At 42.8% G+C, this 13,618-nt stretch overlaps 2 protein-coding genes across 2 annotated transcripts in view; both read right to left on the bottom strand.

Annotated features, from left to right (window-relative positions):
• The window catches only part of STON1 (stonin 1), a 52,345-nt gene extending 46,399 nt beyond the window's left edge, over nucleotides 1–5,946 (bottom strand). The window contains exon 1 of the mRNA XM_036263210.1: nucleotides 5,912–5,946. The gene's annotated coding sequence lies outside the window, so the exon portion shown is untranslated. The remainder of the gene's footprint in view (nucleotides 1–5,911) is intronic.
• Nucleotides 5,947–12,961: 7,015 nt separating this feature from the next.
• PPP1R21 (protein phosphatase 1 regulatory subunit 21) overlaps nucleotides 12,962–13,618 on the bottom strand; it is a 62,614-nt gene continuing 61,957 nt past the window's right edge. The window contains exon 23 of the transcript XR_004959668.1: nucleotides 12,962–13,057. The gene's annotated coding sequence lies outside the window, so the exon portion shown is untranslated. The remainder of the gene's footprint in view (nucleotides 13,058–13,618) is intronic.

Below are 13,618 nucleotides of genomic sequence, written 5' to 3'. Positions count from 1 at the left end.
CTCTACCTGAACAAAAAATGGAAAAATGTCCTCGGGTGAGGATAAAAAAAAAATATATATATATATATATATATATATATATATATATATATATATATATATATACAGTGATACCTCGGTTCTCGAACGCCTCAGTTTTCGACCAAATCGGTATTCGACCAGGAGATTCGAGAAACTTTTGTCTCGGAATCCGAACAAATATTTGGAACTCGAACTTCCGAGATGAGCCGAGTTGAGCCGAATGGCGTTCATTCGGCCCAGCGCGCCTTGCTGCGTCATCAGTGTGAGTGCAGAGAGAGAGTCACGCTTTGTGGAGTCACGCTTTCCTATTGGGTTTCATTGCTTCGGTTCTCGAACAATTCGGTTCTCGACCGTCCTCCTGGAACGAATTATGTTCGAGAACCGAGGTATCACTGTATGTATATATAATATATATATATATACTCATATATATTACATTTTAATATTATGAAAGAAAAATATGATTATCTCATATAATTTACATTAAGGCATTACAAAAAATCAACATTCAGTCATGATAAAAATTTTAACTTGTTAAACAATATTAACACAGGAAAAGTCCTTAATTTTATAAAGACTATATACCAAAACCTTAAGCAAACTTCATGCTTAATGAAGAAACTCTAAGAGCACTCTTCATAGACAGTAGGAAGAAAAGGGTGCCCACTGTTATTACTAAACATTGTACCGGAGCATCTATCCAATGCATTGATACAAGAAAAAGATATGAGTCAGAAGGAATATAAAAAAAGACAAATTAATGTTTTATGATTGTCTACCTAGAAAATTCAAGAATATCAACACATAGATTCTTAGATCTAATAAGAGAAATCAGATGGAATGCTGGATACAAGATCAAAATTCAAAAATCAGGAATGTCTTTATGGGCCAGTAAATAACCAGTTTGAAAATATAGTAAGGATAAAAGATATGTAAAATATCAACAAAACCTATTGGATATAAATACAGCAAAAGTTGTGTTAAGAGAATTATAGGGGAAATCAACAATCATTCACCTGAATAAAAGGAGAAGACCTGATATTGTAAAGATGTCAGTTCTCCTAGAATATAAATTGAATGCAATTTTAATAAAATTCCCAACAGGATATTTTGTGTGTGTGTACATGTGTGTGCATGCGCACACGAACACGTGTACACAACTAGACAAACTAACGTTTAGATGAACTAGTAAAAATCAAGAAAGCCAAAAAATCCTAAAAAGATATAAAAGTAATCATAATAGTTCATAATTATTGTGTGCTTCTTTATATGGTAGGCACTATTCTAACATTTCCTCCTCACAATTATCCTTAAAGTGTATACCAGGATCTATTTTACAAACCAGGAAACTGAGAGTAATTAAGTAACTTGTCCAACATTACTTGATACTCAGGAGAAGCAACAGATGCAGGATGATAAAGGTGTAGTATCTTCCAAGTACTGAGGAGAAAATAATTGAGTCCAGAATTTTACACTCAGTCAAACTCGTATTTGTAAGAGCAAAATAAAGACATTTTCTGGAATACAAATACTTTAAAGTCTACCAAAGACCTTTTATGAAAGAACTTCTAACTTTATGTTGACATGAAGAAAAATGAACTCAGAAGGAAGGAGTGGGTGTCAGAAGTAGCAGCCTCCAAAACACATTGAATGAAACAAAACAATGTTAAGTAGATGAGAAAACTGGGACTCAATGAAAAGCATAGGTAGGAAATAAAAGGTGTGTAACAATATTATTAGTTATTAAAAAATAGAAGTCATAAAGTCCTATACCTATGCTAGAAGTGGGCCACTGAGTTGGACCTGTGCTTCCTTTTGGCCAAATAAGAAATGGAAACCATCAACTAAAGGATTCGCAGCATCCACAAAACAAAACAAACAAGTTGATCACAAGAACTTTTCTTGGCACTGTGACCAGAAAGACATTTCTCATATGGGAAATGTCTTTGACTCTTACATTTATTTTTCAATAAAGAGATGATTTAGATACATCAGCCTTCTTGAAATCTCTGCCTTGTAGAATAGAAAAGACAAAGCTTCCTTCTGCAGGTGTATAATATGAATGATCAGGTGCTTTAGAAAAGCCTATCCTTCTGGGATATTTAGGTGTATTTCTGGAAGAGGACGGACAAAGTGACCTCTGGAGTCCTGGTTGCCTGTGAGGGCACAGGGTGGTACAGGATGTGGGCATTTTTTTCCCCAGAGCTATCCCAGAATCACTCACACTGAATATTTCCACCTCCACTACCCCAGTTCATCTTACCAACATATGGGATCACCCATATAGCCAATCTTCTTAAAAATAGTTCATTATTGTATTTTCACAGTAATAAGCATCAAAAAGCAATTAGCTTTCCTCCCCCTCCTCCTTGTTCCACGGTAAATCCTTGACCTTCCTACTCTGACATTCCATAGAACATGTTGGTAAATGGGAGCCTAGGAGCTTTCCCTAGGTCTTTTCTACCCATCACACTCCCCAGACAATGCCAAGAACAGTGTAAGCCCATACGGGCAGAACTCTGAAGACATAATTTGCCTGATCTACTTAAACATCCTGCCTTCTACCAGGAATGCTCCAGAATCTCATGGGGCTCCTGGAACTCCAGGCTGGCTGGGAAGCCTCCAAGGAATGCTGATATTTATCGGTACAGCTGGCTCCCAAGGGAAGGTGTACCTCTGGCTAAGTCTGGAGCAATTCCCAAGGACTTACAAAGAGAAGTGAGAGTGGAAGAAAAGAAAAAGAAAAGGGAAGTGACAGTGGGAGATGGGAGAGATGGGGAACAGAGGCATTTACAGTTAATCAAATTATCAGTTATTAAAGCACAAAATACTCTCCCTCTTCCTTTTTCTATTTTTTTCTTATAATTAAAATAATGATAATAATACATGTGCAGGGAGATTGTAGAGAGTAGGGTGGAGATGCATAGACTTTGGCCACTGATCTGAATTCAAATGGCACACAGTGGCTATGCGTCCTTGGCAGATTACCCCTCTGATTCTAGTTTCTGAATCTGGTATCATGAGAATAATAATGGTACATACTTCAAAGAGTTTTTAAATGAAAAACCATATGTATGTGCTTTATACTCAATAAATCTTAGCTATTACTATTGTAAAAAGTTAAGAAATGCAGGCAAGCACAAAGAAAATCAAAAGCACCTATAATCACACCATTCATTTCACTGCATACAATTCTAATTTTTTTTAATGTATTTTTAAAGAGATTACAGTGCTTTCTATTTCATAGCCTGCTTTTAACATTTAACATCATACCCTACGCATGTCCTATATAATTCAATATTCTTATACAATATGATTTTAAAAGTCCACATCCTTTTCCTTTGATTTATTTTACCTCTTAATGACACTTGCCCTCCTTCCTCTCTGCAGGCTCCACACTTTGTGTATTTACCTCTCATCTGACGATTCAGATGGATCATTTGCTGATTTCCATTTGGCTTGCTGGAGATGCAGCCTTCATCTCACCATCCAGAACACCTGCTCCTCAGGTAAGGGACACATTGCGAGCACTCATTTTATCCCCAGTGTCCAGAGCAACCTATTTGGGGCTGCACAGTAAACCCTTGTGACTTACGGCAAACCACCCAGTTTAACAAGATTCCATGAAGCGTTTATGAAAAGACTGAACAAGGTAGAAGGCGAGTTCTCTCCAAAAAGCATAAGGTTGATTTCTGGGGCATTGAATACACAATTAAAAATTCTCAGGAAAAGGAAGAGACTGAAGATTTTTATCTGAGTACATTGTGTGTGTGTGTGTGTATGTGTGTGTGTGTGTGTTGATTTTTAGAGAGAGAGGAAGGTAGAAGGGGAGAGAGAGAGAGGCATCAATCAGTTGCCTCCAGTATGTACCCTGACCAGGGATCAAACCCAAAACCTGGGTATGTGGTGCCCTGACCAGGAATCAGACCAGCAACCTTTTGGTGCATGGGACAACACTCAACCAACTGAGCCACACCAGAGAGGGCTGAGTACATTGTTTTTCTAAGCAACAGGGCAAAACAAGTTAAAAACTTATGAGCTTTCTTTCTGAATGGAAGTCACAACACTTCCTTATCAATGACACATTGAGACCACAGTAAAACTTTACTACTTCATACAAATGGGAAACAGTCAAACTCAATCAGCAGAGAAAGGGGAATTACATCATTTTTTAAATAGAGGAGCTTATTTCCAATGAATTTTATTTTTTTAAAAACTCATTTCCAAATAGTTCAATATACCTTGACCCGTTCTGATGGGTTGTTCAGAACCTGATCTGGTACATATGTTAACAACCACATCTATCGTTTGTATAGAAATGGGAATGGCTAAAGTTCTTCAAAAGTGTGTTCTCCCTATAAACAACAAAAACTTCAACACCCCCTAGGATCATGCCCACTCTTTGGGAAAGATTTTCCTTCCTAGGTCATGTGGAAGCAAGCCCCAGCTCAGGCTGCCCCCTGCTGCTCCAGTTCTGAGTGGGCAGAGGCTTGCGATATCAACCCAGATCAACCCTCCCCCCAAAAGACTCCAGATTCCAGACTTGATCTGTCCAGACCCATCTGAGAATTAACAAGTTCCGTCTAAGCACCCAGAGAACTAGGCCTGTCATGGAAACACTGATTCAACCGTAATTAGAACCGACATAAAACCACACAAATGAACTAAACATTCTTCCACCCAATTGGAGTCAAGTTGAAGCAACAGCCTCAAGAGTAAAAGAAGTGAGTCTGTTTTTTCTTTGTGGTCCTGCTCATTTCAGCCTATTCCACTGCCTTGTTTTTATAACTTCTGTTTATGAGAAAGTTGGAGTGGGGGAGTTGGGAGAGAGACTGAGAGAGACTGAGAGCTAGCAGGAGGGGAGAGAAAGCAGAGGGAATATGCCAGGGTGAGGAAAGCCAACAAACACTGTGGTTTTTGTCTGGCAAATTAAAACTTCTAGCCCCAAGGAGGCCATAATGGTCTGTTTGGGGTAGTCTGAGAACAAGCCACACTGAAATCCCATCTCCCACTGAAAGTGTGGAATGAAGTCTTCACCTTCCAAAGAATACTTTGTTTTTCTTCTGTTTCTTTATTTTTTCTTAGGTTTTTTTTTTCCCCAGAATTAGAAAGGCTAATTACATAAAGTATCATTATTGGAAAAAAAAGCAGAATTGAATAAGTTTTTTAAAAGGTGCCCAACCAATAGAAACAGTATAATCCTAAGAAGGAATATACTGTATTTAATTTCCCCATGGACGCACAAGGTACAGTGTGTGGGTCCCAGGAACCCAACACCAAATCCCAGGGACGGCCGTTCCCGCAGGAAATGTCTGGGCCAGTGTGGAGGGCACTGTGGCTGTCGCCCGCTGGCTTGGGTCATCGCCTTTTGAGGCTGCACAGGGCACCGGACCGGAGACACCGGCAGTGGCCGGAGCCTGGGGACAGGAGCCCCCACGGAAAGGAGGGGCAGAAGCGGCAGCAGCACGAACAACGGGCGCCAGGGGAAAGGAAGGTGAGGGTCGGGGAGCCCCCGAGAGAGGGCGAAGGCCGGAGGCCGGTGGCCCAGGTCGGAGGGCCCCACCGTGAAGGTTTGCACAGCCCCGGCCCTACCCCCAGAACCGAGCCTGGAGTCTTCTTTGCTCAAGTTTTCTTTCTCTTCAGAGCCGGACCCAGGTCACAGTAGCCCCGGAGCTGAGGTGCGGAGGGGAACCCCGTCGGGGCCACCCCGCGGGCCCTGGGCAGCTCGGGGGCAGCGAGAGCGGTCGGGGGGAGACGGGGCACAGCGCGCCCGGCCGCCCAGGAGATGCCCGCGATCCGGGCGCCCGCGCCCCCCGCCCGCAAACTTTCCCCCACCCTGCAGAGGGGGCTCCCCCGCCTCCCTGTCTGTCCCCTGGGGCTGGTCACTCACGGACAGCGCAGCTGGGGCTCCGACTCCGGCCGCCGCCATCCACACCAGGACGAGGGGTGGGAGGAAGAGGGAAGGCGGAGGAGGAGGGGGCGGAGGGGGCGGAGGGGGAGGGCCTGGAGCCGCGAGGGGAGGGGAGGGGAGGGGTGGGGCGGCCACTCCTCAAGGACTATCCTGCCTCCCCCACCCCCGCCCCGTCCCCTCCGGATCCCCCTTCGCTCCTCACTCGCTTCCAGCCCTGGGTCCCCCAACGTTTTTCTGGTGTCTAATTCTCCATTATGTTCCTCCTGCTGAGTCTCCAGCCCCCAAGGTGGAGGAGAGGGTGCTCCCTCCAGCAAAAGTGAAGGGCGAGGGGGGTAGTATATGTTACCTTATATGTCCCCTTGAAGCAGATGGCTGGCACCCTTGGCAGGTCTAAAGCCAACCTACATCCCGAGAACCTTGTTGTCATCTCTGAGTAATAAGATAATGGGGTGGGGGGACCCCTTTGTGGTCATGCTTTCACTTTGCTTCATTGAGATTTTTTTTTTTCTTTTGCTTGTGATTAGGGGAACTGCAGAATTATTTTAGAAGCTTCTGATTGCTTCCTTTTCCTTCAGAAGTGCGACCAGCCCTGGTGGTAGAGTAAGATGAACCGCAAAGACGAAGCCTCACCTTCTTGGATGGATCAGTACTCTGGAGGAGGATGGGATGGCTTGGTGAAGGGCCAAGCCGTGTGGATGGGGCCGGAGATGCATCTTCACAGTGGCCTCCTGTGTGCTGCCGGCAGAGTACAGATGAGAAGGGGAGTTGTCCTCTGAGCAGAGGTTAGGGAGTGGCTTTTAGCCCTTACTCCATCACCTTCTGGGGTGATTCTGGGCAAATCTCTTGGCAGCTCAGCCTCTTCCAAAAGTGGGGCTGCCTCACTGGTAGGGAATCAGAATGAAGAGATCTGCTTGTGCCTTTTTTTTTTTTATCCTCACCCGAGGACATCCTTCCATTTTTTTGTTCAGGTAGAGTGGGAGGGAGAGAGAGGAACAGAGAGAGAGAGAAACCTCGATGTGAAAGGGACACATCGAGCGGCTGCCACCCGCACGACCAACCAGGGCCGGGGACAAACTGCAACCAAAGTACATGCCCTTAGCAGGAACCGAACCCGGGTCTCTCAGGACCACAGGCCGACGCTCTAACCGCTGAGCCAAACCGGCCAGGGCTGCTTGTGCCTTTTAACCTGGAAAGACACCCAGCCCCAGGGTGGGAAGCTTGAACTGGGTTTGAGCAGACTCAGAGGAGAAAGGAGGGCATTCCGGCCCTGGGTCATGGGGTGCTTCGGAGGCTGGCAAGACTTAGAGGAGGTGAGAAATGTTTGGATGGGAATGTGTAACGACATTAAGCAGAAAAAAAGGAAATCCATGAAAGTTTTTAAGCAAAGGAATATTTTGGCCCAAGTTACTTTGTATTCCCAGAGGCTGGCAAACGGACAGGCACCAAAATCCTTGTGGCCTCAAAATGGTGACTGAGGAATACTAGTGGAGCAGTCTGAAGATGAACTGTCTGGAAAGAGAGGGCTCAGGAAGGGATGAGAAGGCCCTAGAGAACATCTCATGCTGAAGAGCTCTGCCTGGATAGTAGGAAGGAAATGAGGGCTTCTGAATGCAAGACAATGTGATTCTCTTTTAAATGCTCTTTCAGGTATTTGACTTTGGAGTTCCTTGTGGTGAAATGAAAAAGATAATTCAGTATCCTACTCAACCTTCAACCAGGGTTTAGAACCTGTGCTGAGGAATACGAGGAAGGAAACATTCTGAGAGGGCACAGTTGAAGTCACACAGCCAGGATCTAGTTAGGGTGTTTTTATTCTCAGATAAAATTTCTAATTGTGTTTACCCTTAAGACACCCTAAACAAATGGTAAAAGGCATCGGGTCTGCCTCCCTTCCCCACTTCCTCCAGCTAGCTTCCCAGTGATGGTCAAGGGTTGAGGAAGGGTAGGAGGGAGACTGGAGAACAGAAAGTCAACTCACTGATAACTTTACAGAGACACTTCTACAGAACCAGACAGGTAGTAGGCTGAGTCAGGCTTTTTGTAAGGAGCTGAGAGAGGTGCAGAGCAGGAAGGACAAAGGAAGAAAAAGGCAGAGGAAGGGAAGAAAAAGAGGGGGCCTTGACCCCATGCCTTCTGGTTCAAGCTCCAACTGAACCTCCTATAACCTGTGTCCAGCCGGTGGGTCTCCTAAGGTGGCCAGCCCATCTCAGAAAATGCCACAGGTTACAACTGGAGAAAGGACTGACTCATTCAAGAAACAAATACTTGACAAATAGCAATCATCATTGCATTTAAACAGAGTTCTGAGTGCACCATTTAAATTCTATCATCTTTTAATAAGCAGTATGCCCTTGATTATTAGGTAGCCCTTCTAGTGAATGAAATCTCTTTTGGAAACTTTGACACTTCTGCAAAGCAAATAGGTCTATAATTTTCTAAAGACCAAATAGTTGGTTGAAAACCATTTATCTTTTGCCACCCCCTTCTGTGTGATTCAGCGTTGCCCCAAAGGTTGCCACTTTCATGAACGCAGATTTCTTATAATTCCATCACATATTTCCAAAGGATCCTTTCTTGGCATTGTCTCTTTGTATTAAAATCTGCTGGTACACAGCTCAGCCTGGCCTCAATTAGCTAAGCCATGACAGCCGGTCATCATCAGCTGTGACCTCATTTTACTCCAGTTCCTACTCTTTTCCTTGCTCTACACTAAGTAGACCTTCAGATGATATAATTCTCCTTTTTATTAACAGGTCTCTTTCCTGGTAGCCTTGTCATGGAAACCATTTAGAAGTTCCACACTGTTTATTAAGGGGTCTCCAAAGTGGCTACAGATACAACCCAGTAGATTATTGTGAAATGCCTCAAAACTCAAATCAGCTGAGGCTGTTGGGATCAATTAATATAAATTCAAACCAGTTTGCAGAAATGCCTGATGTGAAAGAGAATATGGCTGGGAAAAGTGAGGATTTCAGAGTTAGGACAAGCTTAGCCCTAAAGGCTTGATTAAGAACATTCCTCTCTAAAAACTTTACAATTAAGTCTCTATTTATATTGCAACATCCATTCAAGACAGAGTGAAGGCTTTTGAAAAGCCATATTCCAAAAAAAGATTACAGTGTACAAATGGCTTCAACAAAAGTGAAAATTAAACAGGAAAAAAAAAATCACCATTTTAGAGCCATGATACATTCTGGCCTGATGTCTGAAGCACACACTCTTTCTTTCTTTCTTTATTTTTTATCTTCACCCGAGGACATTTTTTCCATTTTTTGTTCAGATTGGGAGGGAAAGCGAGGGAGGGAGAGGGAGGGAGAGAGAGAGAGAGAGAGAGAGAGAGAGAGAGAAATATCGATGTGAAAGGGACACACTGAGTGGATGCCACCCTGACCTAACCAGGGCCGGGGACAATCTGCAACCGAGGTACGTGCCCGTAGCGGGAACCAAACCCGGTCTCTCTGGACCGCAGACCGACACTCTAACTCTGAGCCAAACCGGCCAGGGAGGGCCACACACTCTTTTCAAACTTTTCCATCAGGAAACCTGAATACTCTTTGGATAGACATTTCCAGACATAAATAAAAAGCCATAGCTTCACTGAGAATATCAACTGAAATCAATGATATTTAGGGGGATGATCCCTTAGTTCAGAATCACCCATGATTGGCTATCCTTTGTCCTGGAAATGGGACACTTTTAGGTGTGGCTCGAGCTACAGTGACTATTGCTATTGGCCAGTCCCTTGGCCTGCTCTCTAAAATGTCTCCAATCAGTATTTACTGAACATATACTATGTACAAGACATTCTGCTAAGCACTGTTGGGAGTAAGGATAAAACATGGTTCTCACCTCACACATCTGTAGTTACTTAGGAAGATGGCATACATGAAAATGACTACATGAGATATGTTGACAGTTTAAAGTAACAGAAGTGCCCTAAAGAAATACAGGAATGCATAAGAGAGGAATATTCTTTAGAATCTGAGCAAGATGTGACATTTTTTTTTTGCTAGTTAACTGTGTTGATTCTATTCGTGGACCTATGTGTGTCATCGCTTGGCTATTCCACTGATGTTTAGGGAGCACTGAGTTTGAGTTCAGAGATCATTAAAGTCCTCAAAACAAAACAAAACACAAAGGTTCTAAGTGGGGGAGATGCCTTTTGAGGCCCCTACACCTACAATAGCCTCCCTCATGTTTTCACCTAGGAGTCAGTTCTTCTAACCCTCTCCTTATGAAAACAGTTATTCTAATGCTCTATAGCCCTTTTCTTTCAGGTTTCGAAGAGCCATAATGGGTTTTCCTGCTCTAATGCTTTGACTGCCAGCTAATTTCCTAATTTGGAGCTAATTACTAAACTGCTTAAAAATTTAAAGCATGGGTAACCACTTACTGACAAGCTTTCCATTTATCACCATGGTATCTGAGGACATGGCCCTTACCCAAGAACAGAAGCTTCCTCTTCTATCACAGAACAAACTAGTCCTTGTCAGTGTGGCTCTGCCAGATGGTTTCTTAGCCATCATCTTAACAAGTTCAAGTTACAGAGTTTGAAGCCTTTCAAGAGCTGGGAGCAACTTCCAGGGTTAATGCTTCAGAAAACGAAATTTTAAACTGCATATTTTTCCCTCTGGGGATTTTTAGTATAAAAAGGGCTTTAATTCATGGTCATTTGGTAGGAGCCTTTTGCTCTGACTTTTTTGGTCACTTTCTTAGCTAATTGGTTCCTCGTTTCACTTATTTTCTCTCCCTTTTTTTGTTTGGAAATAGTGCAGCTGAGTTTTTGTTTTATTTTAATGGATAATGAACTGGAAAAGTGTTCATGTTGTTAAAAAGTATGTTAGCCGAACTGATAGAGTTAGTCTCTTACCAAAAGCAATGGAAAATCCAATTTCCAGCTTTGAAAAGTGAGCAATAAATGCTTGTAACAACATAATGGTGGGGAGAGGGGTAATGTTTAAAAATGCTATCACAAGACACATGCTGTTTATTACAGCTTCTAAAGCTGTGCCTGGAAGGTCTTATCCTTTCACCCAGTCCTGCTTTATAACATAATGTAAACAGTGCCCCCTGGTGTTGTGCACCCAGCTAACCTATACCCCCATCCTATTACAGAACCTTTTTTCCCCTCATCTGGAATTTCTTATAATCCGGACTTTAAAAACAAATATTTTATATATGAAAAACACAGGAATAAACAAAAATGTTACTAGTTGAACCTCTCTTAATAGAGATGTGTGCACTTGATACTTTTCCTCATTTTCCAAACTTTTAACGAAGAATCTGTAGTATATAAAAGAAAAAGTAGGAAATGTCATTTCACTATGTTCTCAAAATCCCACCTTCTCCAGGAAGTATTGCATGTTACTTAAAAGTCCTTTTTGGCTCAGTGGTTAGAGAGTGTACCTGTGAGTCGCGGGTTTGATTCCGGTCGAGGCTATGTACCTCAGCTGCAGTTGGCCCTGGCCCTGGTCGGGTCATGCAGGAGGCAACCAGTTGATGTGTTCCTCTCACGTCAATGTTTCTCTCTCTTCCCCTTTCCCTCTCTCTCCCTCCTTCCTACTCTATCTGAATAGAAAATTATCCTTAGGTGAGAATTGAAATAAAAAAATTTTTAAGTCCTTTTTCTTTTTTTTGCTTTCATTCCTATGTGGACTTCAGCAAAATGAGTCCCTACTCTGTGCCTAGACTGAGAATGACCTCACATTTGCTTTCCAAGCCACAGAGAACTAGACAGATAATAGACACGTCTTTGCAAGGTGGGCTGCAATGGCAAGCAGAGGGACAGAGCAGTCGCTGGAAGGGCACGTGCAGTGTAAGAGGGTTAAGAGTGAGAAACACTGTCCGGCCGGTGTGGCTCAGTGGCTGAGCGTCGACCCATGCACCAAGAGGTCGCAGGTTCAATTCCTGGTCAAGACACATGCCCAGGTTGTGGGCCTGATCCCGTGGGGGGCATGCAGGAGGCAGCCAATCGATGTTCTCTCTCATTGATGTTTCTACCTCTCTCTCCCACTCACTTCTTCTCTCTCTAAAATCAATAAAGGAAAAAAAAATTTTTTAAAAGAGTGGGAGACACTGATGCCCAGGATGGTGAGGAAGGGAGATCCCAGGATAGCAGCAGTACTGGTGGCCTAGAGAGCAGGTCAGCCTGGAACAGGTCAAAGGGCTCTAGGAGACTTTTTGAAGATGAGGTTGGCTGAACACCCAACTGAATCTGACCACACTGAGAGGAGAGTTATACTTCTAGAAGAGAATTTAGGAATAAAGTAACATAGAAAACACAGTAGGTTAAAAATTTTTAAAGACAATCCTTAACTCCAGGGATAAACAAAGTTGTAAATGAAAGGAAAAGTAATCATCCTACATTATATGACTCAGCTATGAACAGCACTTGAATAATAAAGTAGGTACTGAATACTGACCTAATCAAAATGTTGATGTAACTAGTTTGAAGACAGGAAAAGAGAAAGTCTAGATGTGTATGAGTGGTGGGGAGGAGGAGGCAGCTGAAACACAGACAAATCCTCATCTTCCAAGTGTGAATTCATCTGATAATGCCCATCAGGAAAACATAGGTAACATGCTTTTGGGAACCAAGGAAACAAACACCAAAACTGAGTGCAAGTGGTTCTGGGAGCATGAAATGGAGGGGGTGGGAAGAATCAGGAACTGTTTTCATTGGTTTTACCTTGTTTTTTCTTTGTAATAGTAACTTTAGAACAGCTTGACTAAAGTTTGGTAAAAATCCAGCAATTTAATTTGAAAAAAGTGTAGCCTTTATGTATCATCTCTCACTGGCTGCTCTGTCTGAGACAATCCAGGGCAGGATGGACAACCTATGGCCGTCTGTAATTATGCATTTATGTGATCACTTTGTTGTCTCACTAGCAGGCTGGAAGCTTCAAAGGCAGCCACCATGCCTGTTTTGCTTATCACTGTCTTCTTAGGACTGAGCATATAGCAGACACTCAACACATACTTGTTGAATGAATGATGAAATGGATAAGACAGGTTTAGAAATCAGCACTCACCATGTTTTACAAAGATATGCATAACTGAAGTATTCATAGACAAAATGGGCCAATATCTGGAAACTGTCTTAAAATACTCCAGGAAAAAGGAAGTCTGGAAATAAGACAAAACAAGATTGATAAATGTTCTTAACAAGCGATGGGGAGATAAGTGTTTGTATTCATCTCTCTACTTTTGTGTATGTTGGAAATTTCCTTTTAAAAAAAGAAATTACAAAATTTGTACAGAAAGAGGACTAAAATAAAGGGGCAGCATTATGCATAAATATATTAAATTCAGAGTTCAGTAATTAGGAAGGTTTGTATAACAGGGAGTATGTAAATAAAAATGAAGCATCGAGGAAGGAATAAAAGCATGTCAAAGGCAAACATTGTGCCAGCCCATTAGCCCAAGAAGCTAACTAAAAGCTGATTGAGGCCTGGCCAGTTTGGCTCAGCGGCTGGAGCATCGGCCTGTGGACCAGAGAATCCCGGGTTTGGTACCCACTAGAGGCACATACCGAAAAAAAAAAAAAAAAAAAAGCTGATTGAAAGAAGAGGTGAGGGCTACTTAATGAAGACATGGAAAGGGAGAATTGAATGAAGTAATGGAGTAACTGAGAAATTAAATTTTATCCTCCAAATATATGGAGCCTGAGGAACAGAACTGAATGCC

Source organism: Molossus molossus, unplaced genomic scaffold, assembly GCF_014108415.1.
Source record: "Molossus molossus isolate mMolMol1 unplaced genomic scaffold, mMolMol1.p scaffold_m16_p_15, whole genome shotgun sequence".
Taxonomy (NCBI): Eukaryota; Metazoa; Chordata; class Mammalia; order Chiroptera; family Molossidae; genus Molossus; species Molossus molossus.
Note: the sequence above shows the minus strand (reverse complement) of the source record. Positions and strands in the feature narration are given on the sequence as shown.